The sequence below is a fragment of the Mustela nivalis genome (assembly GCF_964662115.1).
Source record: "Mustela nivalis genome assembly, chromosome: 17".
Taxonomy (NCBI): Eukaryota; Metazoa; Chordata; class Mammalia; order Carnivora; family Mustelidae; genus Mustela; species Mustela nivalis.
This window is the reverse complement of record NC_139036.1, coordinates 61,013,069-61,037,335: the sequence shown is the minus strand read 5'-3', so window position 1 is coordinate 61,037,335 and position 24,267 is coordinate 61,013,069. Positions and strand designations below refer to the sequence as shown.

Genomic DNA, 24,267 nt, shown 5'->3' with positions numbered 1-24,267 from the left:
GATTGGCTGGCACGCTGCCAGCAGGCTGTCAATCACCGAGTGTAAACAAGGCGCTGATTGGCTGTTGTCCAGTCCGCACCGGGCCTCCTGAAAAAAGCAATTACTGGCTCCGCGGTTTCAAGGCGCCCAAGGCCGCTTGATGAAAGGAGATAAGCTGGGGACGGTTTCCAGGACCCCCACGGGCCGACCCCGGCAGCCCGGGAGCCGAGGTGCGCCGCGGAGCCCGCGGATCAAAGGAATCCGGAGAGAAAGGGGAAGCAGGCGCGCGGCCCGGGCCGGCCTTGCCCCGCGGGCATCTCTGACCTGGGCTGGGGGGCTCGGGCGGCGGGCGGGGGCTCCGGGACTGGGCGCCCGCTTCGGGCGGCGCGGCCGGCGGAGCCGCTCCGGAGAGCCGGAGGCTGGCAGGTAAGCGCCGGGACGCGACGATCGCGGACAGGGCGCGCGGTCCCGAGGTGAGCCCCGGGCGAGGCCGCGACGCGGCGGGTACAGACCCCCCTGCGGCCCGAGCCCCCGGCCAGTCCCCAGGCCGACGCCTGCGGAAACGACCCCGGGCAGCGCGCGGCGACTGCGGAGAGAAGGCGGCGGGAGCAAATCCGTAAAGCGCCGGGCGATCCGATTAGCGTGCGGCTATTCATTAGGCCGCGGGCTATTGAATTAGGTCCCCGTTGCCGACCCGTGGGAGGGGGGCTCGGGCTGGCGCGGCCGTCGGGGCGGGGGGTGGCTGACGGGGGCCACCGGGCTCGGGCCGCGGCTTCCGGAGGATGGAGTCTCCGTGGCGGCCCGGGCGTGTGTTGGGGGGACTGGGTTCCTCCGGGTCCCGCCCCTGTGGCTACCTACGGAGGCCCCCGCTTCCTGCGCACATCCGGGAAAGCCGGCCCCGCTCGGGAGAAATCAGTCTCACCTGTGGGGGGGGGGGGGGGGGGCAGGGGCGGCCGCGGCCTGCGCCCCGGGACCGCTGGCAGGGCCGCGCGGGGCGGAAGCTCGGCCTGGGAGCGGCTTGCCGCGCGTCCCGGAGCGCGCCGGGCTCACACTGCGCCCCGGGCTCTGGTGGCCTGGTGCGCAGTGGTTGCCCGGTCCGTGCGCCTTGGGGTCCCCACCAGCTTCTCGCAGCCCCTCGGCCCAGCTCTCCAGCCCTGGAGTCCCGATCCCCCGCAAAGCGCCCCTCGCTGACCGCATATTGCCTGCTTTGGCTCGGAAAGGGACTTCCCCATTGCTGACTTTCTCCAATAAGCTTGTTTTCTGGTCCAGGAACCTTTTTTTTTTTTTTTTTAAATCTTAAAATGTAACATTATGTATTAAAGCTCCATTTGAAATTAAATATATACGTGAGCAAAGTACTTGAAAAAGGATCCTCCATGCAAGAGAACACCTTGGCGACGGCCGGAACCCTGGAATTTCTCCGAGCTCCCCGAGTGTGCCGCTGCGACCCGGGTGCCCATGAGCCCGGAGGGGATCCCTGGCCTCTCAACCGCCTGCTGGGGGAGACACAGGGGCTTTTAGCCTCCAGGATCCCCCACCGTGTGCGCGGAAGGGTACCGCCTGGGAAATCGTAAACCCTGCTCCCACCCCCTGGGGCAGAAGATGGTCTGAAGGTCCTGGAGCCCGGCTGATGGGCCCCACCCCAGCCTCGCCGGAGACAGGCTGGCCTGGCAGAGAGCTGCTCCGGGAACGCTAGGGTAGGGGAGCTCCCTGCTGTCCGCGGGTTGTAGATCGCCCTCACTGAGGCTTTCCAGCTCACAGTCACCAGTTTACTCATCCAGGGGGTGAGAGCTGGCTTTCGGAGCCTCTCCAGTGCTGTGCCCTGCCCCTGGTGACTTGCACCGGGATGCAGGCTGCAGGCCTCCGGAGGGCCTGCCTACCTTGGATGTGCCTGGGCCTCACTGCTCCCTGCCCAGCCATGGCCCCCACCCCCTCCTTCTTCCCCCAGCATCACTTAAAACCAATCTGGTGGGCTCCCCCCCCCCCAATGCTGTTTCAAAACAGTTGTTACAGCAAATGACTGCAGACTGCCTCTGGATGCAGCAGCGGCTGGCAGCCTCCCAGCTCGGGCACCGGGCCGCTAGGCAGCTCCTGAAGTGCCACGGAAATGAGCTCCCAGTGTTCCCCCTTGAGGCTGGGGCCGGGCATGTTTGGCTGGGAGCGCTATCAGCTCCAAGGAAACCTCCAGTTTCCTTTTCACTCTCTCTGCTGTCCAGAGCTAACAAATGTTTTTAATTTTAGAGGAACGTGGTGTAGGGATCTGTAGACTTGCCTTCCACCCGGGCGGGAGAGAAAACCAGGGAGAGGTCAGAGAGGAGGAACAAGGGGTCCCGATGGCAAATCGGGTTGAGCTGGGGTGTCCAGACCCTGCAGTCAACCACCGTTTCATGGGGGAAGGGGCTCTCACACCCCAGCAGCCCGTATGCCTGCCCCCGCCTCAACACCACCAGCAGGGTGAGCCCCCAGCAAAGTCCCTCCCTACAAGAGCCCTGCTGGCACACGCTGGCACACGCCTCTCTTGGTGAACACCCCTCTTGGCTTGCCCTCTGGCCCCAAGAAGAAGATAAAGAGATCCCCGAGCCGCCAGTCCTTCTTGGACACTTGGGCATGTGGTCTCCCAGACCACACGACACACATGTGCCCTCTCCCGCATGCTCACGTGCCCCGCGTACACATACATCACACAGGCATACACCCGGGCGTTGCACGGCACATGACATCCCGTGTGCACAAAACGTACGCACACCCACTTCCATGCCCCACGCTGACACGTGTTTACAGCAGGCCCGTGTATCAGCGAGTATCTGGAGAACCTGCCTCCCCCAACGCAGCCTGGGCCCCTGCCGGCCAGAGCCCATCCCCAGCATCGGCAAGGGTCCCTGGGAGGTGGCGACAGATCTAGATCTCTCAGCTCCCGAAGGACCGCGATCCTGCTCTGTCTGAAATCATGAAATAATCATTTTTTAACACCAGAGGGTGGGGTTGTTGGGTGAGTTACATAAAATTGTGAATTAGTCCCTGCTCCAAATAGGCACCTGCCTGGGCCAGAGAGCCGCGGAGCCGCATGCTCTGTAATTGTGCATCAGGAGTCTCGCCATTGTTCCCTGGGCCATTAGTCAAAGGGCAAATTAGGAACAATTTCTTGACAAAAATTGACTCTTAATTCTACAGCGCACCCCCTCCCAGCTCAGGGGGCCAGGTCCAGAGGGCAGGCAGGCCGGCCTGCCTGAAGGGGGGGCCCTGTACCCACAGGTCTGTACTTGCCCAGTGTCTAGAGTTTGTGCAGGAGAGCAAAGGGGGGTGAGCTGAGCCAGCACCCCCTCCCCTGGCCCAGGAGGAGAATGGTGCACATCTGCTCTTTCCGAGGACAGTACAAAGATTTAGAGTTTGGGGTCACCTGGGTGGCTCAGTTGTTAAGCCTTAGGCTCAGGTCCTGATCAAGCCCCGCATCGGGCTTCCTGCTCAGCGGGAAGCCTGCTCCCTCTCCCACTCCCCCTGCTTGTGTTCTCTCTCTCATTGTATCTCTTTTTCAGTCAAATAAATAAATAACATCTTTGAAAAAGAAAAAAAAGATAAAGAGTTTGCACCCCCCTGCCCAAGTAAGAGGGATTAAAAAAAAAAAAAAAAGGAAAAAAAACAGACACATTCCCCGGAGCACCTTAGCTGGAGGAGCTCGGCCCCAGCACCCCAAAGCCGGGCCTCCACACGATCTCCTTGAAAGAGGTCTTCTGCCACCAGATTGGGGGCTGGATTCTTTTCATCAAGGCCTCTGGCTGGTGCACTGGAGGGAGCAGAGGTGCTGGGGCGAGGTCAGTGTGGACCAGCCCCAGCCCAGACCCCAGAAGCACTCTCCCCCATGTGGCTCCCTTGCTAGGGCAGCTTGGACCCCCACAGGCCCTCCCCAAGGTGCTGTACAGGGGTCTTTGTGCCTAGACTAGAAGATGGTCTTCTTGCCACGTTGTCCTCTTTGGGGGTTAAGCTTTGTTAAGGCAGCCCTGCTTTGGAGGGGAGAGGAAGGCAGAGATCCCCTCCCCCAAAGAAAGGGGCTCTCCCCCCTCCCCACTGGAAAACAATGCCTTCTGTCACCGAAGGCCAGGTGATGGGGAGGGGCAGCAGACAGACGGAGAAGGCTTGACCTGGGCCAGGCCAGGGTGGGAGGGTCCTTTCTACACCTCCCCCAGGAAGTCTCCCTCCAGCATCGCCAGGCCCCGTGGCCTGGGCGGAATGTCTCCCAAGTCCCAGCTCTGGCCTGAGCAAGGGGCCTACATGCTGAGGCCAGACACCACCCCCACCGCCCCCCATCCTGAACACAGCTGGTCCCTGCAGGCCACAGACAGGCTGCAGGACAGCCTTGGGGATGTGGCTGGACGTTTCAAAAGGCAGCAGGAGCTGCTGGGGAGCCAAACTTTGAAATTGGATGAACAGCTTTCCCAGGCCCCTCCTGCCTGGGGGGGTAATTGTGTTTCTGGTTGGTCCAACCAGGTCAGAAGGCTGCCCAGCCCCCTCAGCTCTGGGAAGGTGCTTGTTAAACAGAGCCATAATTTGCGGCTAAATATAACCCAGTGTGTTCACACCTACAGTATAATTCAGGGTGCTGGTTGCGGGAGGTTATCAACAGGAGACCCATCTGGGTTAAATCGAAGCGATTTTCATAAAAGGGCAGGAGCGCCCCTGTTGCCCAGCTTCCTCCCCCCAGTGGCAGCGAGGCTCTTCTGCCGAAGAGGATGAAGGGGCCGGGAGAGGCCTGGGACCCGCAGGGGTGAGGAGGGCCCGAGGAGAGGGAGCCCCCCCGCTGTCCCCCCGCCACCCTCCAGCCTCCTGGACACCTTTACACATGGCCTACAAGAAGGCAAGGGACCCCGCGGGGATGTCTGGGGAGGAATCTATAGCGTGTACTAGGCCGCCGGCCCCAAAGGCCAACTGCTCCTTCCCTACCTATGATCACCCTCCATAGCCAGAACTGTGGAGGGGTGTGTTTTGGGGGTCTCCTTTGCAGGAGGCTGGCCCAAACCGGGCCCTCCTCTTCCTGCCTGTGTGGAAAGCCCCGAGCCCCGGCCCCAGCCCAGGGGAATGGAGGTGGCCTAGTGGCTGGAACAGCTCTGGCAGTGGGGTGGGCCGGGCCAGGGTGGGGGACAGAAACTGCTGGACCTCGTGAGGGGCCAGGTACAGGGTGCTTCTGGGCACTCGCCCCCTGCTCCCCGCAGAGACTGGCCACATGCCTTCTCTTCGAGGACACCTGCCTCCTCCCAGACCAGGCCTCGCACTCCCACCAGAGGGAGAGCCAAGTAAGCAGTTGCTGTGCACTGCTCCTTCCCGGCTGGCCGTTTGGGTGTGTTTACACATATCTCTGTCAGGGTATGTCTGGACAGGGTCTCTGGGGCCCGCTTCCTGAGCCTGATCTCACATGGGGGTGGGGGGCTGAGAGAGGGGTACAGGCTGGGTGTCAGGGTTTCCTCTGATAAAATCCAGCTGGCCCTGGCGAGCCAAGACAGACAGGCAAGGCCAGGAGCAAAACCTAGGCTGGCTCGATCTTCAGGGGCTGGGCTGGCCACAGCTCCTAGCTCATCTCACCCCACCCTAACACATGACCAACACAGTTCCTCTGGCACCAGTTCCCCCCAGATGTAGGGGAAATGGCACCTGCCCCTTCTCACCCCAACCTCCAGAGTGGCCAGGAACCTTGAAGCAAATTTCCCTGTTGGACTTTTTCACATTCCCGAAGGTGGGAGACCCGCCACCCCCCACACTGCCCTGCTAGGCTCCCCTTCCTGCCTCTGTCCCAGCAGAGGGCTCCAGATGGTCGGGGCTGCCTGGTGCAGACTGGCCTCTGACACACAAAGCCAGAGGCCTGGACGGTTCAGTCTGGCAGCCCTCCTGTTCTCTTCCTGCTGGGAAGTTGCGGCTGGGCTCGCTCCCCACTCACATCCCAGACCCTGCTCCATGGGGCGGGCACACCTCACACCTCACAACCTCCCCTTGTCCCTGCGCTCCCTAGGACTTTTCTCCCAGTGGGATGGCCAAGGCCCCGCAGGCTGTGTCTAGGAAGAAACCAGGGCTGGGCAGGTACCAGGTCTGCCTATTCGCTGCCTCCTTACTGCTGGGGGGTTGAGCCCTCCGCCTGTTAGCCTGCGGCATATATGAACCAACAATAAATTATTCCCATCAAAATTCCCATAGAGCAGCTGGGGACTGTGGCAAAGCCCTTTCTCCTCTCATTCCTCCCAGGCAAGCAAAGGGCTTGGCCCAGGCAGGGCCACAGGACCACCACTGCAGCCTGCACACCCCACGTTTGTTAAGAGGACAGTAGATCCATTCAATTGAAAGATCATTCAATAGCCCCGTTTATTATTGTTGTTGTTGTTGTTGTTGTTGTGGGTTTTTGACCTGCAGGAATATGTGCCGAGTCCCAGTCCCTGATGCATCAGGGCCGGGAGAATCCCCGGGAAAGTCCCCCTTCCAACAGGGCAAGGCAGGATGGGCAGCGGGGCCGCACCCAGGGCAGCGCCGAGGCCGGCCTCCTGCGCCCAGAGAGCCACCTCCGCGGCGGCGTCCCCATCGCGCGAGGCCCCGGCTGCGAGTCCAGAGTCCGGCGGGCGAGGGGCCGCGGGGGCGCGGACGGGTCGGTCCCCACGCGCGGATTCGGGTCCGGGGAGGCGCCGCCCGTTCCGGGGTTTGCGCTCGTGTTTTCCGGGAGCGCGAGTGCCCGAGGCCCGGAGCCGCCGCGCGAGGCGGGTGGGAGCGCAGAGTCCCCGGCGGCGAGCGAGAAACAAAAGCCCACTGGGGGCGGCCGCGTCGGGAGGAGCCACCGCTCCGCGGCTCCGTGTCCCCATCCGGTCCCGCTCCGGGTCCCCGCGCGGGAAGCGGCCGCCGCGCTCCCCCGTCCCGCCCGTCCCCGTCCCCGTCCCCGGGGCGCGCAGGCGGCTGGAGGCGCCACAGTCGGATTCACAGCCCGGGAGGCGCCCCCCCCCCGCCCCCGCTACGGGCCGGCTACGGCGAACGGGAAACTGACGGGAGGCGAGCGGGGTCCGCCCTCCGCCCCGCACGCCGGCTCGGCTCGCTGCTCGGGGCCGCCGCTGGCCGGGACGCGGGGAGGCTGCCGCGCGTGGGAATGGGGGGCCCGAGCTCGGCCGGGTCGCCGGGGGTGGGGCGAGACCCCGGCCCGCTTCCCCTCCAGCCCCCACGCGCGGCCCGCCGACCCCCGCCGCATTCCGCACCCCAGTGCCACCCGCTCCGCCGCGCCCCCGGCTGCCCCATCCCGCCCCCACCGAGCGAGTGACCACGCCGGGCGCGCCCCGGGTGGCTGCGGAGTTGGCCGCGGGCGCCCGCTCTCCTCCGCCCGCCGCGCGGCTCCCCCGGGGCTCGCCCGGCGCCTCCTGGCACCGACCCCGCCGCGCCGCGTCCTTAAAGGCGCCGCCCGCCCCGCCGGCCTTTGTCCGCGCGGCGGCTAAGGTCACGCCCGGGGGGAGGAGGGGCGCCGCGGGGCCGGAGGTGCTGCCGGTGAGCTGGGCTCTATCCCCCCATCCCCTCCGCCAGCCCAGGGGCAACATTCCGCCGAGGCCTCCCCCTGCCCTGCTGGCGGCCTGGAGGAGGCCCCGGGCCCAGTAGCCACCAGGCCAGAGGCTTCCTGAGGCCTCCAGGCTGGGGCGGATTGTCCTGTGGCCCTATGCAGTTGGGGCCAAGGGCCTGGCTTTCAATGACTGAGGGCGAGGGGTGTGCTTCTGGGAGAGGGAATGAATGAGGGACCCCAGTGGGGCAGCTTGCAGAAAGGAAGGCTCCCATCCTCAAGAGAAAACACAGTACCAACCAGGCTGGCAACCTGGCTGAGCTGGGCTCTGGCCAAGAAGGGACAGTCCCTGGGGAGGGACTCACTCCTGGTCTAGGGACCAGACCAGGATCCAAAGGGCAAGACTTGGGCCAATTCCACTGGTCTACCTCTTTGATTTATGGGACTACATGGACATCTGGGCGCCAAATGGTGTCCTGGACCCTCATTTAATTCTCTGGGTAGCCGGGGATACAGAGGGCATGACGATCATCCCCATTTTACAGATGAGCAAATGGAGACTGGGACAGTCGGGAACTGGCCGGCCTGTGTTTTTACCCAGGGGCTGGGTGCTGGGGTCCCAGATTCTGCAAAACCTCCAGACATGGATTGACTGGCCTGTGGTCAGTCTTGATAGCCCCAAGACTCATGGACCGGGCAGACTGTGTCCTGACGTCTCCAGGCCCTTATGCTTGTAGACGGAGAGCAGGAAAAGGTGGGCCTTATAAGCCCACACTGTGGGCCACAGCACCCACAAGCAGGATGCCAAGGGCCCCGTTCTCCCTGGGAAGTCCCCTCTGCAGCCTCTGCCGGCCAGGCCTGTTTTTCTGAGTCCCTGGGATGAAGGCACAGCCAGGCAGGTCACCATCTCTACAGCTGGGGAGAACTGCTAATATATGGGAAGAATCTGGAAGCCAGATTCCAAAAGGTCACATTGGACTGAAACCAATAAGATTATGTTTAACAGGCTGGGTATGAACCTCCACTTTTGGGTTCAGAAATCAGCTGTAACAATGCAGGCGGTTTGCACCCGAGGCTGGACGTGCGGACTTGCAGCTGTCTGTACCTCTGGGGCAGAACTGGCTTCCCCGGCAGAGGCCCCTTGTGAATTTCTCTGAGCCCCAGCCCGGCAGCTGAGCCTGTGCCCTTGGGGGCCCTCCCGGGGTGTCAGGCTCACTGGGGGAGGGGACACAGCTGGGCACAAGAGAGAATGGGGTCCTTGTGCTGCTATCATCAAACCCGGGGCTGGAAGAACACAGCTTTGTCTGCACCCACACTCCCGTGGTCACCACGGGACCAGGGATCAGCGCCTGGGGCTGGGGGCCCGGGAGAACAACAGTGGCTCTGCTTTTTGGCCTCAGTTAACCCTTGAGTGGGTGTTGCATGCATAGTTTTTGCCTGGCTCTGTGCTTGGGGGCTGGCGGCATGCGGGAGAAGGGTAAAAATCAGTGTCAGGACCCAAGGTTCAAAACAGTGTCGTGAAACCAAATGTTTTCTAGATTTAAATGGCTGCAGCTGGGGGGATGAGCGGGTGGGCCTTGGCAGGGGGCGGCGGGGGCGGGGGTGTTCCAGGTGGCGGTAGCTCTGACACGCACTCAGCCTTCCCCAGATTCCCCTTCCTGTACTGGGCCCATCTGGGAACAGAAGCCCAACCTGAGGGCCCCGCATTCCTGAGCTGGCTGCGGCCCGCACCTCACTCCAGGGGAGTTCTCCGTCCTGTGGAGCAGCTCCCGCACGGGGCAGCCGCCAGCTCTGCCGCATCTCTTCCCTGACCACAGGGACACCCAACTGGGAAAAGAGCCCAGACATCCTTGGCTGGAAGCCGGAGGACCTTGCAGGGACTTCAGAGCGAGTTGGGGTGGGGGTGGGGGGTCAGGAAGGGCTTCCTGGAGGCAGGAAGGGCGGGTGGAGGTCAGGAGAGGCGGATGAGGGTGATTTGCAGGCTTCCAATTGGGCGTCTGGGCTTGAACTGCCAGAATCTGGGCCGGGAGTGGGGTCCTCCCTGCGACTGTGGGCTGTTCTCTCGCAGTAAGTGGCAGGGGCAGCAAAGGGCCAGCGAGGCATACGGGGACCCCAGGGAGCCCCGGGGCCGCAGCATCTCTGGCCCAGGCCACCGTACCTGTCTGGCCCACTGACCCAGCCTCAGGCCCTGTGGTAGGGTCAGGACAGTTCTCTTCTTTATAATTTCCTAGGCTTCTCACATTTCTCTCTTGAAAGGCTTTTTTGCGTGTGTGGGTTTTTTTAAGATTTTATGTATTTGACAGAGAGAGAGAGAGATCACAAGCAGGCAGAGAGTCAGGCAGAGAGGGGGGAAGCAGGCTCCCCACTGAGCAGAGAGCCCGATGTGATTTGGGGATGTGATTCGGAGCTCGATCCCAGGACCCTGAGACCATGACCTGAGCTGAAGGCAGAGGTTTAACCCACTGAGCTACCCAGCGCCCCTGAAAGTATTCTTTCTGCAATCAGAGAAATCCAAAACAATAGGCATGACCCCCAACACGTCTCTGGGCCAGAGGCCCCCGGCCGTGCCGCTGGGGATCACTAGCTCAGTGTCCTCGGTCCTCCCCAGGAGCCTTGGTCCTATCCCTGCTCCACGGACCCCTTGATGGTTTGTAGACCCTGGGGTGCCTCAGTTCGCCCTACAGCCCCTTCCCCAGGCCCTATGGAGACCGCCAGCTGGGCTCAGGGGGAGTGCCCCCCGCTCTGGCTGTCGTCCCTCCATCCCCAGGGTCCAGTCTGGTCCACCAGCTCCCAGAAGCCCATCGCCAAAGCTGGGCACTTGTCTTCTGAGCCTGCACATAAAGTGAGCCCTGGGCAGCAGGTCCCGCTCACGAGAGGCCCACAGCCCCGCACATCCCATGCCGCGGCTGGGGAGCAAGCTGCGCAGTGAGGGCCGTATGGGGGGCCCAGGCCTCCGGGGCTGAAGTCAGCCCAGACTCCTGCACCTTGTCAGGGCCCTGGGAAAGCCTCACACAGGAGTCGGGGTCCTCTGCCGGCAGGTACACCCTCATGTGGGGGCCCATGGCAGGAACTTCCTGATGTCTCATGGGTGGGCACGGTGAGCTGAGGCGGGCACGGGGCTGGGTGCCCTGACCATGCCTGGCCTGCGGCCGGCTGCCCTATTTTCACCACAGGGATTGCTGGCCGGACTGGTGCTGACTCTGCCCTGCCCCCACCCTGGGATCAAGGGCCATGGGTTAGGAGCCCCCATGAAGGTGACAGGTGTGGGGGTGCCAAGGGATTTCCCGCGGAGGCTGCTGGACGAGAGGCTGGCTCCGGGGAATTGCTGGCTTAGCATGCACTGGGGTGAGGGGGTGCCGGGGGTCCTGGGGGTGGACAGAGCAGGCCTAGGGCCCTCCCCTGGGGAGGGGCAGAAGAGATTTCCCCGCACGGAGTCAGAAAAGGAATCTGTGGGGGTACCTGGTGGCTCAGTCCGTTAAGTGTCTGACTTCAGCTCAGGTCATGGTCCCAGGGTCCTGGGATCGAGCCCCTGCATTGGGCTCTCTGCTCAACAGGAAGCTCCTTCTCCCTCACCCACTCCCCCTACTCGTGTTCCCTCTCTTGCCGTGTCTCTGTCAAATAAATGAATAAAATCTTAAAAAAAGAAAAGAAAAGGAATCTGGAGGGGGCCTGGGGGGACGGAAGTGGGAGAGGATGAGAAAGGGCCAGGTCCCTCGCTAGGCCTGGGGACACAGCAGCCGGCCAGCCTCACTGACCAAGACGGAGAAGGGAGGTTTTCTGAGCGCGAGCCGCAGGCCCCCGCTGACCCCTCACCACTGGCCAAGGCCGCGCAGGCAGGAGGGAGCGCAGCCAGCATCTAGGCCCAGGCGTTGACCCCCGTCTGAGCTCTAGCTGCTGCCCACCAGCCCCGAAAACGGAGAAATGTAGGATTTGGGCAATGGGCTGCCTCACAGGGGCCCCTGCTGGCCTCTGGCTCAGGACAGCCAGACTTGACCCAGACAGCTAAAGGGCCAAGGGGGTTCTGCAGAGTGTTTTGGGGGGAGCAGCTGTTCCTGTCCTCATCCTCCTCCGTGGCCATGCCGCAGACACCCCCCGGCCACCCTCAAACGCAGGTAAGGTAGGACAGAGGCGTCTTCCACCCTCTGCCCTGTGGGGCTCAGGTGCTCGGCTGTTTCCCTGCCGGGACAGGCCCCTTGGAGGTGGCCAGCTGGGCTTTGGGATCTGCGGGGAAGGGGCTGAGTCAGAGCCCAGGGCACCTGGGACAGAACAAGGGTGAGGCCCAGCCCCAGGGTTGAGGGGACATGCGGGGACCCGGCCTGCTTCTCCCTCCTGTTGGGTGATTCACATCATTAGTGAACCCACAATACAAAGTTCAAAGCTCCAAGGGGCGTATCAGCTCAGAATGGCTCCCCAGCCCCATGGGCCCCGTCTGTTCTGGGCCACGAGACAAGAGAGGCCCCATTAGGCCTCAGCCAGTGCATGGGGTAGAAATTGGTCCCCTGAACCCCTTGTGTCTCTGGCTGCCTGGGCCACACACAGCCCCACTGTGTGTCCACACCTGTGCCCATTCCCCACCACACACCATTCCAGAAATGGAATCTCTGGGGGCACTTCCAAGGTCCCTCTTCCTCCGTTTCTTGGGGGCTGGCTGGTATCTACAGGGCCCAAGTCCCCTAGGTCTTGGAACGAGACCTTCTCTTCCCGCAAACTCTTTGTAGCCCTGCTGCACCTGCTTAGGCTCAGCCCACCACCAGGCAGGCAAGGACCTCCTTGGGCTCAGGAGGTCTGGGCCCACACCCAGGTCTGCCATGTCCTGCTGGGGCACCCCACCTCCCTGAGCCCAGCGTGTCTCCCACAATCACACGGAAGACGCTCTCTCAGTGGGGATGAGAGGGGTAGGTTGGATGGCAGGGTGGTCCCGCTGACATGGAGAAGCCTGGAGGCAAGTGTGTGTACACAGTGGCGGCCTGTGTCGCCACGGCCAGCGTTCTCCCTGGCCTGAATCGCTGCCGGGGCCCCTTCCCCACATAGGCCTGTCCTCGTCTGGTTTTGGGGTTGAGGCCCTTGGTGACTTGCCCACAGCTCTCAGACCCCACACCCCGCTTCTGTAACCACATGGCCGGGTGACTGTGTCCCCAGTGCTCGGGAACCCTCCTGGAGTGGCTGGATGGTGACCCCAAAAGACAGTGCACCTGGCTCCTGTGGGTGTGTGCTGGCGCGGGAAAGCTGTGTGTGGGGGGGAGGGTGTTCTGCGTCAGGTCGGGCCCCAAACCCACACCCAATGGCAAGTGTCCTTTTAAGAGAGAGGCACAGGGGCATTCGGGGTGGCCTCATGATGACGTAGGTGAGGACCTCGTAGGGTCACCAGAAGCGGGAAGAAAAGAGGGAGGCTGAGCCTCTGGAGCCTCGGGAGGGAGCGCGGCCCCGTCCAGCCCCGGGGAACCGTGGCCTCCCGCGCTGAGACAGTACGTGTCTGCTACGCCAGGCACCCAGTCTGGGGTCCTCCGCGTGACCAGCCTAGGACACCAACCCCCATGCGGGCCTGGCTGTGGGCAGCTCCTCCGCGCCCGGGCACACGGTGAGGGTGTGAGCTGGTCCCTGGGAGGGAGGTGTCCATCTTCCTCTGCGCTCTCAGGACAGAGGTGAGCCCCAGAGAGTCTGCGCTGCAGGCGCTCGCTGAGCGATGTGGCCCCATGGCAGGCTGCGTCTACCAAGCGCCATGACGTGCCGCTCTTTAGGAGAAGACATAATTGGTTAGTCATCTTGAGATGAGGCCACCGTGGTGAGAGCCGGGCCGAAGCCCAGTGACAAATGTCCTCATTCCAGGGGGCACAGAGGCAAGGCCACGTGGCCACAGAAGCCGAGACTAGAGTGATGGGACCCCAAGCCACAGGGTGCCGAGGATTGTCGAAGCCCCCAGAAGCCAGGAGGGAGCTCTGGACAGAGGGACCGCTGGACACCTGTGGCCTCCCAAACTGTGATGGGGCATCTGTGCTGTTCTGAACTGGCCACTCCGAGGGCCTCTGGGGACGGCAACCCTGGGACACTGGTGCAGGGCTCCAGGGGACAGAGGGAGTGCGTGTAAGGAGCTGGCCACACGGTCCCGCGGCTAAGTCCGAGGCTGGGAGCTGGCCGCTGGAAACCGGGCCGTCCCCTGTCTCCGTGTGTGTCCTGAGGCGGGAGAAAGGGGCGCCCAGCTCTAGGACGCGGTTGCTTCCCTGATGATTAAGGACGCCGAGCTACTTTTCCCTGCGTGTTGGCCATTTGGAAAGTCCACAGGTCTGGGCAGTACCTGTTCAAGTGTTGTACCGGATTCAAAAATTGCTTGATTGTCTTGTTTTTATGGTTTTGTGGATGTTCTTTATGTATTCTGCTCAGGAAGGCGGCTTCGGTTGGGTACCTGTCTGTCTATCACGATAGACAGATGGGAGGGGCGCCCGGCTGGCTCCGTCCGTACCGCATGCAACTCTGGATCTTGGGGCATGAGTCCGAGTCCCGTGCTGGGCGTACAGATTACTTAAAATCTTTTTAAAAAAAGATACACAGATGTATGGAGTGGATGTTGTCTCCCTGTGTGTGGCTTACCTTTCCACTCTCTAAATGGCGTCTTTTTTGTTTTTTAAAGGTTTTATTTATTTATTTGACGGCAGATTGTAAGTAGGCAGAGAGGCAGGCAGAGGGCGGGGGGTGGGGGCAGCAGGCTCCCCGCTGAGCAGAGACCACCCCTCCCACCCCCCCACCCCTGGGGCTTGATCCCAGGACCTTAACCCACTGAGCCACCCAGGTGTCCCTCTAAATGGCGTCTTGATGAGCCAATGTCCTTAAACTCAATGAAGTCCAATCGTTCCTGGAGAGAGCCTTTTGTATCTTGGAGCAATCTTGCCCAGTGATAAGGTCTTGAAGAAGTTCTCTTATTTTTATTCTGGAAGCATTTTTTTTTTTATTTTACTTTTCACATCGCGGTCTGTGATCCATTTTTAATTGATCTTTGTCTATGGGGTGAGGTTGGGATCAAGGATCATTTCCCCCCATCAAATCCAGCGGACACGGCGCCTCGGATGAGAGGCCCAGACTCAGGCCATCTTTTCACCCTGCGCCACAGCGGCCCTTGCGGTGGCCCAGCTGATCGGAAGATGGGGTTGAGGGGTTCCTCATCCTGACCCTCCCTCCTGTTCCATTGGTCTGTTTTGCTGTTTTCGTGCCAATCATCAGAGGCTTCTGCTCGCTGCCTAGTGAGTGCTCCTGCCGGCTGAGCCGAGGAGGCCGCGAGGCCGCTGGAGAGCTTGTCTTGGGCTCCAGGCCCCCATGGGTCCGTCTGCTCAGCTTACTTCTCTCCGCCGCGGACTGTGGCCTTCTCCCCTCCCACACTGAGTGCCGCCAGCCCCACAGCGGTGTCAGCAGAGCCCAGATTCCGCGGCCCGGAGACCCAGCCGCTGCTCCCAGGCAGGTTCCCGAGGCCGAGCACGCCTTCTGGAAGATACCTGGCATGGAAGTGGGGGTGGCTCGCAGGGAAGGGCATGCCGAGGTCAAGCCTGCCTGCCAGGCAGGAGCCCCCCTGTGGATCCTCACACCGTCGCCTGGCACCGGCTGTGGGCCCGCCGTGGGCGCCCGGAGAGCTGGAATCTTAAGGAGTTGACCCCCCGGAGCTGACACTGCAGGGGGGGGGCGGGGTGAGGCAAGAGCTTGCACCAAGGAGTCAACTCTACAGCACGCTCAGGGCATGCGTGGCCCCCAGGAGGCTGGAAGGTGTTGCAAATTCAGACAGGGCACAGCAAGACAGCATTTGAGCAAAGCAGTCAAGGAAATGAGGAACCAAGTCATGAAAGTTGTGGCGGGGGAAGGGGATCATTTCAGGCTGAGGGGCTGGCAGGTGCAAAGGCCCTGAGGCTTCTAGGAATGAAAGGGGACCAATGGGCCTTCAATGGCGGTAGAGGGGAGATGAGATGAGGAAGGGGCTGGGGGAGCCAGTGGCTGCATCCCAGAGGTCTTTGCAAGCACTGGGAAGACCAGCACAAGAGGCCCGGGGAGAGCTTGGAGTGTGGAAGAGATGGCTGCGACCGGGGTGGGGGGAGGGGGCAAGCCCAGGGGAGGCCGCTGCAGGTCAGGGAATGGCATTCAGCCTGGGGGCGTGTGGAGTGAGCAAGAGCCAGCCCCCCCGGCTTGCTGGCTCCATCCTGCCGAGCCTCCTCTGAAAACTGGGCTCTCCAGCCTCCCTCCAAGGGCACTGTGGGCGTGAACGGCCCGCCTTGCAGAAACAGCCCGGGAAGAGCCAGCAGCTTCCCTGAGGACCCCCAGGCCTCCAGCCCTTGACCCCACCCTGGAGGAGAAGCACGGGGAGCACAGAGGGGTTAGGGGAGCCGCGGGCCCAAAAGGCAGGACATGCTGGAGCAAGCTGGCTGCTCCCCCGGGGCGGATGGGGGTGCGAGGAAATGGCCCCAAGTCCTGACAGGTGACTGTCCCAACTGCAGGAGGGCAGAGGCAGAGCCCTGGGGAAGCCGGGCACAGCCCGGTGTCCCGCAGGCCCAGGGCAGCAGCTGGTGATCCTCTGGCCTGTGGGGAGAGCCGCAGGCCCCCTCTCTGGGCCCTGACATGCTCCTAGTCTCACCATCCCCCTGTCTGAGGCTGCCCAGATGGCTTGGTGGAGGAAGGGCACTGCCGCTGTGTCCCCTGCTCCTGGCCTCTCAGCCCTGCAGGCTGTGACAGAGCCTCAGTCTCCTGTGCAAGCTTCCGACCTGATCCTGCTTCCGAAAGGGGGAAGTGCATGAAGCCTTTGTCGAACGCAGGCCCCTGGCCTTCCCTCCTCCCCTGGCCCTAAACCTTTGCAAGTAAGGGGACCCACTCTGGGCCTGGCCACCTCTAGAGCTGGGGGAGCACAGAGGGCTCAACAGGCCACCTGCTCGCTCCTCCCAAGGCCGCGTCTTGGGTGAAACCTGGTGGCTGGGCCAAAGCAATAGCCTGGCTGCCCCAGGACCCCCAGTGGATGGGGCCTCCAGGTGAGGAGCAGAGGTCACCGGCCAAGGCCCCAGGGCTGCAGAGGGCCCAAATACTCGGACCTTACCGGCCCCTCGGCTCTGTGTGGGCAGAGGGCCACCCCAGGAGGGGCTGCTGGGACAGGCGGGCACCCCCACCCCTTGGTCCCACTTGGTCTCTGCAGACCTGGATCTGGTCTCAAAGAGACCTTAGCACTTCTCTGTGGCTTTCCTGCCCTGGTCCCAGCCAGGGTGTCCCAAGCTGGGAAGGCACCCCAACCACATGGGCACCTGCGTGCTGCGGCTCCAGCCAGGCCCAGGTTCCTCTCAGGGCCATGCACCTGCATTTCTAGACTGGGGGCCGGGCTCCAGGTCCGCGGTCCCTCCTGGTTCTGAATTACATCCCATTTTCACATGAGGTCGTCCTGGACTTAGGCTCGGCCCTAAATCCAATGCTAGCGTCCTCATGATCAGAGAAAGGTAGAGGGACATTTCAGACTCAGAGGCACCGGGAGGGAGATGTGCAGTGAGGGGAGGCAGACGCTGGGGAGGAGCCCTGGGAAGACCGGTGACTTCCCCCTCCCAAAGCCTTTGGAAGGTGCTTGGCCCCGCCCACACCTTGATTTAGGACCTGTGGTCTCTCCAGTGGTCCGAGTGCCAATTCCCGCTGCTTTCAGGCACCCAGTGAGTGGGAAAGTGCCACGGAAGTCCGAGGGAAATAACACAATACTTAAAAACCAAATCCACACGGTAGAGACGGTAGAAATGACTGAGGGACCGATGCTCCAGCGGCCTGGTGGCCTCCCGGCGGCCATGGGGACATGCGGCAGGACAGCCCTGCCGCCGGGCCATCCTCAGCCAGCCCCACGCTGCCGTGCCTCCCCGCTTAGCCCCCCGCAGCCCCTGAGTCCTCCAAGCCAGAGCGGGCGGCCCGGCCACTTTCCCAGGACTGCTCTCTGCGACTCTGCCAGAGGGCTGGGCCTCTTGGGCAAACACGGAGGGTGTCGGTCCTCCCCGGTCCCCATCGGGTCCGCCCCACAGGAAGAGGTGGAGGAGGGGGGCGCTGGAGCACCGGAGGCCGCGGGCTGGTTGCGGGCTGGGTGCGGGCTGGGTGCGGCCGGGAGCGAGCACAGCTGGGCCCCCCCAGGAGGCTCCCCGCCCGCCTCTCCCTGCCCTGGCCGGTGATGGACGCGCAGTTAACCGGCCTGCGGTTCTGCCGGCGGCGGGAAGGGGACAGGAAGTGAGTGTTACAAACCAGGGCCTTCCAAGTTATGACAGATTCACCAGACAAATGAACCTGCGAGCACAGAGGGCCGCGCGCCTCCCTGCGCGTCAGGAGAGAAGGGCCGCTCCGGCTCCGAGGGCGGAGGCGCCTTCCACCCCTTTCGGGCCCTTCCCCGAGCTCCAGACTGAACGGTGCACAGGGCAGGGCCCGCGCTCCCAGGTGTGTGATCTCTCTTCGGGCCTCAGTTTCCCCTTCCGAGAGCGGCCAGCAGGCTTTGATTTCTCTCTTGAATTCCAGATGCCAGGCTTGACCTGGTGCTGCCAAAACCAAACAGGGTCCGCCCCCTCCCCACTCCGCTGCTTGAGGGAGCAAGTTCCAGAACCTTTATGCTAAGGGCTTGTGTTCATCAGGGCAGGCTGTCTTTTAGGTTTTAGGCCCAGGGTGGGTTCGAAATGGCTCTGAGAGCACAGCAGAGCCTGAACAGTGGTGGCAGGGGACAAGCACTGATGGGGCAGGGGCACTGGCGTGCGGCCCTCGTCCCACTGCTGGGATTCTGAGCCAGGCAGTGTCCGGCTCTCGCACGCACGAGGCCACTGGCTCAGACGCCCTGGGCCAGCATGGGCTCACGGCTGCCCCGGCCCACCGAGGACGGCTCTGGCTTGTCCGGACCTGAGACCCAAAGCCGCCGCAGCCCTGAGGCCAGAATGAAGACAGGTTCCCTTTTGGGGCTCTGGGCTCAATGCTGGCTGCCGTGTGGAGGGTCCCCCAGCCAGCATGTCCCCCTTGTCTTGTGGGAGAACATATTGGCATGAATTGTTTTTTGTTTTTTTTTAAAGATTTTATTTATTTATTGGACAGACAGAGATCACAAGTAGGCAGAGAAGCAGGCAGAGAGAGAGAGGAGGAAGCAGGCTCCCTGCTGAGCAGAGAGCCCCATGCGGGGCTCCATCCCAGGACCCTGGGATCATGACCTGAGCCAAAGCCAGAGGCTTTAGCCCACTGAGCCACCCAGGCGCCCCATGAACTGGTTTTTAAATATACAAACACATGCTGGGATGTGCGAGCCGCATGCTTCTTGTCTCCGTCTGCCCAAAGGGCCCAGAAACCGAAGTCCCAAGGGCAGTGAGCACACCTGGTGCCCAGACCTTGACTTCCAAATTCCGTTCTCCTCTAAAAGGAACGAGGCCTTTTTGGAGACATGGCGGGTTCCAGGGCTGGGGCAGGGAAGGCTCCAGATGTGCCTGGAAGGCCTGTGGGGCCACAAAGGCAGGCCGTGTGCAGAAGAAGAAGGTAAAGGCATGGGAGTCAGAAGAGGCTTGAAGAGGGTCCCACTGGCCACACCGGGACAAGCCGAGCGACAGAATGAAGACCGTAACGGGCCACCATGCTCGTTTACAGTCGAGATCGGCCAAGCTGCCAGTAAATGAACGAACCCAGAAACAGGACGGGAAGCAGAGTCTGAAACGCCGAGGGCACGCCGCAGTCGGCCCAGGTGAGCGGGGAAGGCGGCACGTCCGTCCCCGGTTCACGGAAGAGCCCGCAGGAAGCTGCCGGCCAGCGAGAGGCTGGAGAAACGGGGTGTCCACGCGACTCAGCACATCGCCCCACAGGTTTCTACTAATTATTGCTTACTAATTTTGTGAGTTCAAAATACGAATTAATTGACCTTATGGTGGAGAAACCTGGCAGACGTGACCTTCACCGGGTGGCAAATGTTCATACCGTGTGCACTGGGACAGACAGATGTCGCGTGCCTCCCGGTGCCACCACCAGGAAGAACAATACGTCGTTTCTGGGAGATTTCACCAAAAGCGCAGAAGTGGGGCCCAATGAGGAGGAGACATCAGACAAACCCAAACGGAGGGATAGCTTACCAAGTCAGTCACCTGTACCCTTCAAGAATATCACGGTCATGAGCTATAAAGACCAATTCTCAAGTTAAAGGCGCCCCTATTTATCACATTTTTATTTTTTATTTTTAAAGATTTTATTTATTAATTTGACAGAGAGAAATCACAAGTAGACGGAGAGGCAGCCAGAGAGAGAGAGAGAGGGAAGCAGGCTCCCTGCTGTGCAGAGAGCCCGATGCGGGACTCGATCCCAGGACCCTGGGATCATGACCTGAGCCGAAGGCAGAGGCTTTAACCCACTGAGCCACCCAGGCGCCCCTATCACATTTTTAAAGTCAGCTCTATACCTAGCCTGGCTCAGAGGAGAGAGCCAGTCACCCCAGATGTATCACATTTTAAAAATTTTTATTGAAGTGTAGTTGACAGCATCATATGGGTTTCAGGCACAGGACAGAGTGATGCTACATTATATACGCTACCATGTTGTTACAGTATCAGCACTGCATTCCTCACGCTGGTTCATGTCCCTGTGTCTTATGCTCTCTGTAACCCCAAGATCACCGCCTCTGTCCCCTTCACCCATTTGGTCCACGTCCCTTCTGGTAACCACCGGTCTGTACTCCCTACCTGAGTCTGTTTCTCTCTCTCTCTCTCTTTTTTTTTTTTTGCGTGTTTGTTTTGTTTTTTAGATTTCGGCGTTATAAGTGAAATCGGATGCTATTTATTTGTCTTGCTCCAACTTATTTCACTCAGCGTAATACTCTTTGGCTCCAACCATGTTGTTGCAGATGGCAGGATTTCATTCTTTTTTTGTGACTAAGTAATATTGCATTGTGTGTGTGTGTGTGTGAGAGAGAAAGAGAGAGAGAGAGAGCTCACACGCACAGCACTTTATCCATTCATCTATCTGTGGGTCTTTGGGTTGTTTCCAGTCTTGGCTATCATAAATGATTGTGCAACAAAGAAAGGAGCGCATGAGTCTTTCCGAATTCGTGTTTTTGTTTTCTTTGGATTAATACCTAGACATGGACTTGCTGGATTGAATGGTACTTCTACTTTTAGTTTTTTCAGGACCCTCCATACTGTTCTCCAGGGTGCTGCACCAGTGCGCAACCCCACCAACAGTACGTGAGTGTCCTTGTTCTATGCATCCTCACCAACACTTGTGCTTCTTGTCTATTTGATTTTAACCCTTCTGACGGGGGAGGTGAGATATCATTGTGGTTTTTCTTTGCATCTCCCTGACGTTGAGTGATGAAGAGCATCTTTTCACGTGCCTGGTGGGCATCAGAGTGTCTGTTCAGGTCCTCTGCCCATTTTTTAATTGAATTATTTGGGTTTTATTCATATCAAGTCACATAAGTTCTTTACACATTTTGCATGTTAGCTGCTTGCCAGGAACCCGATTTGCAGATACCCTCTCCTGCTCAGTAAAATACCTTTCGGTTTCACCAGTTGTTTCCTTTGCTGTGCAGAAGGTGGTTTTTTGTTTTTGGTTTTTTTTTAAGTAATCTCTACACCCAACCTGGGACTGGAACTCAAGCGTCACATGCTCCACCGACTGAGTCCGCAGAGCGCCCCAGTGTGCGGAAGCTTTTTATTTTCGCACAGTCCCACTTGCTTATTTCCGCTTTCCTTGTCCTTGCCTGAGGAGACAGATGATCCAAAAAATACCACTAAGGCCGATGTCAGAGAAATTACTGGGTTTTCTTCTAGGAGGCTTGTGGTTTCAACTCGTACATTTAAGTCTTGAAGCCATTTTGAGTCTATTTGGGGGTATGTGTAAAAAAGTGGCCCAGGGTGTTACGTTTTAAAAAATATATATTTTTATTTTTTTTTAAAGATTTTATTTATTTATTTGACAGAGAGAGATCACAAGTAGGCAGAAAGGCAGGCAGAGAGAGGGGGGAGCAGGCTCCCCGCTGAGCAGAGAACCCACTAAGCCACCCGGGCGCCCCAGCGTACCAAATTTTAAAGTAGATTTTGAAAAAGCAACCCTTTTACCCTCTGACCTTTCGGATTGCCTTATCAGCGGACAGCACCGTCCAGAGTCCCAGGGTGTGTGCGGCCTTAGGGAAGGGGCTCGCGAGCTCGCCCCGCCTCCTCCAACCGTGCCACACTGAACAAGCTCCTGCATTCTCCTGGCCTTGGTTTACCCTTCTGCTTAACACGCTTTTCTTAGCTTGTCTTCCTTCCTGACTGCCGAGGCACTGACCTTGATTGTCAGACCAAAGTGTGGCCGGTGAGCTTTCCCAAGCCCGCGTGACGAAGTCACAAAGAAAGACTCGGATTCCAGATGGAAGGAGACCGTGGAATGGGACAACGACTGACCTGTGGCCCCGGGCTGGATTCTGGAGCTCTCTAGGACACGTCTGGGACAATCCGTGAAATGTCCCGGGGTTTGTGGTTGAGGAGTAGCGTCGTATCAGTGTAGTGTCCTGATTTTGATTGCTATGCCGTGGCTGTGTGGGAGCCTGTCCTCGTTTGAGGAAACCCGTGCTCACTGTGAAGGGATCACGGACATCGTGTCTGCGACTCTCAGTGGTTCAAAAAAGCTGTAAAACGCTAGGGCAGCACAATGTGGCGAAATGTCACTACTTGAGGAATCTGGGCGAACAGTACAGAGGGACTGTGTCAGCCCCTTTTCTGTAAGTTCAAAACTGTTCACGAGCACAAAGTTAAGGGGCGCCTGGTAGCTTAGTCGTTAAACGTTAAAACTTAAGTCGTTAAACGTCTGCCTTCGGCTCAGGTCATGATCCCAGGGTCCTGGGACCGAGCCCCGCATCGGGCTCCCTGCTCAGCGGGAAACCTGGTTCTCTCTCTCCCGCTGCCCCTGCTCATGTCCCCTCTCTTGCTGTCTCTCTCTCTCTCTCTCTCTGTCAAATAAATAAATAATCTTAGAAAAAAAAAAAAGAGTACGGAGTTAAAAAAAGGAATTAGGTCCATCCACAGGCTCGCGGGGTCCCCCAGCCCAGCCGTGGAAAGACAACAGCTGGGTCAGGACGTGGGCAAACGGCTTGAACAGACAGTTTCCTGCAGGGGCCCTGCAGGCCGCAAGTGATCCCTGAGAAAACGCTCGTCGTCATCGTGCGTCAGGGAGACGCGAGCTAAAGGCACACCGAGTCCCCAGCACGGGCCACAGAAGGGGTCCCCCCGTGGCAGAAGCCACAGCCGGAGAGCGCGGGGGTCGCCGTGGTGCAGCCTCTCTGGACAGCGGCCTGGCGGGGTCTCTTAAAACCGAACCTGAAGGGCGGTCGCGTGCGTGGGTGTCACTGTCTCAGAGAAGCCGCGACCTGTGTTCACACGAAACCCCCAGCTCCAGCGCACGCCGCGGCTCTACTGCTGACGGTCAAGACCAGAAAACAACGCCCGTGACCTCTGGCGGGTGGGGGAGCTCCCAGGATGATGGTGAGTGAGGAAAGCCAGGCCCAGAGGTCAGCGCCTGGGTGACCCCTCCTCCACGCCACTCGTGAAACCGCGAAAGTATAGAAATGGAGGCCGGGCGGTGGTCGCGGGGGGTGACGGGGCGGGGGTAACGGAAGGGCGCGGGCCTGACCCGGGGTTCTGTATCTTGACCGCATCCAGACCAATACTCAGGTCACGATGCTGCCGGATCATTTTGCAGGCTGTGACAACGGGTGGAACCTGGGGAGAGGGGAGGCGGCTCTCTCTGGGCTATTTCCGACAAGGTGCCGGAATCCATAATCATTTCAAAATAAAGAGCCTAACAACAACAGATCCTAACTGATGCTATGTGTGTGTGTCTAATGTGACTTTGTATAGTTGCCAAATATATATGGCGGTGCGCTAATTATTATATACATTTGCATATGCAAATACAACTTTAAGTGTTTAGGAAGAAAAGCCCGTGGCGGGTTGTCTCCACAGCCTCTCAGTCGGATTCCCTGATGGCCTTCCGGAGGTTCCCATGTCGGTTCTTTTTTTATTTTTTATTTTTTTAAAGACTTATTTATTTATTTATTGGACAGACAGAGATCACAAGTAGGCAGAGAGGCAGGCGGGGGGGGGGGGGAAGCAGGCTCCCCGCTGAGCAGAGACCCCGACGTGGGGCTCTATCCCAGGACCCTGAGACCATGACCTGAGCCGAAGGCAGAGGCTTAACCCACTGAGCCACCCAGGCACCCCCCGACTCACCCGCCCACGTTGGTTCTGCTTTACACTCAGACGGAGAACCACCAGCTCTCTGGGGACAAAAGTCTTCTCAAGCCCACAACCCTGGCTAAGCCACACACACACACACACACACACACACAGCCGATCCAGACCATTCCAGGGATTTATGGAGGTGCTGTGAGCAGATGTTGGGCTAGTGCTGGGGACAGAAAACAAGGAAGGCCCTGCCTGCTTGGGGCTCGCAGGCTGCGAGGGGGCAGAGGTGAGGTGGCCCGCGAGGCCGAAGACCGTGAGCCCTGGCCGGCGGACCCCTCGTTCCAAGCCCGCAGCCAGGCCTGGGGCCCGCCCCTCCACCACGTATCCACCCAGCTCTGGCGGCGGCCGGGTGGGGTGATCTTGATGGCTCACACTAAGTTTGGAAAAACCCGGAGAAAGTCACTCGGTTGTCTTTCAAAGTGAGTTTCCCCTGGGGACCCTGCATCAGAATCACTATGGGAGCTATTCTGCGAGCTTCCCAGGCCCCACCCTGAATTCAGGGACGAACTTCCGGGCCTGCAGTCTGAATCTGAAGCGGGCGCCCCGGGGATCTTTCTGCATACGAACGCT

General features: G+C 60.2%; 1 long non-coding RNA gene across 1 annotated transcript in view; it reads right to left on the bottom strand.

Moving 5' to 3' along the window:
• LOC309850933 overlaps positions 1-24,267 on the bottom strand; it is a 1,194,231-nt gene that overhangs the window by 225,374 nt on the left and 944,590 nt on the right. The gene's annotated exons all lie outside the window — the stretch shown is intronic.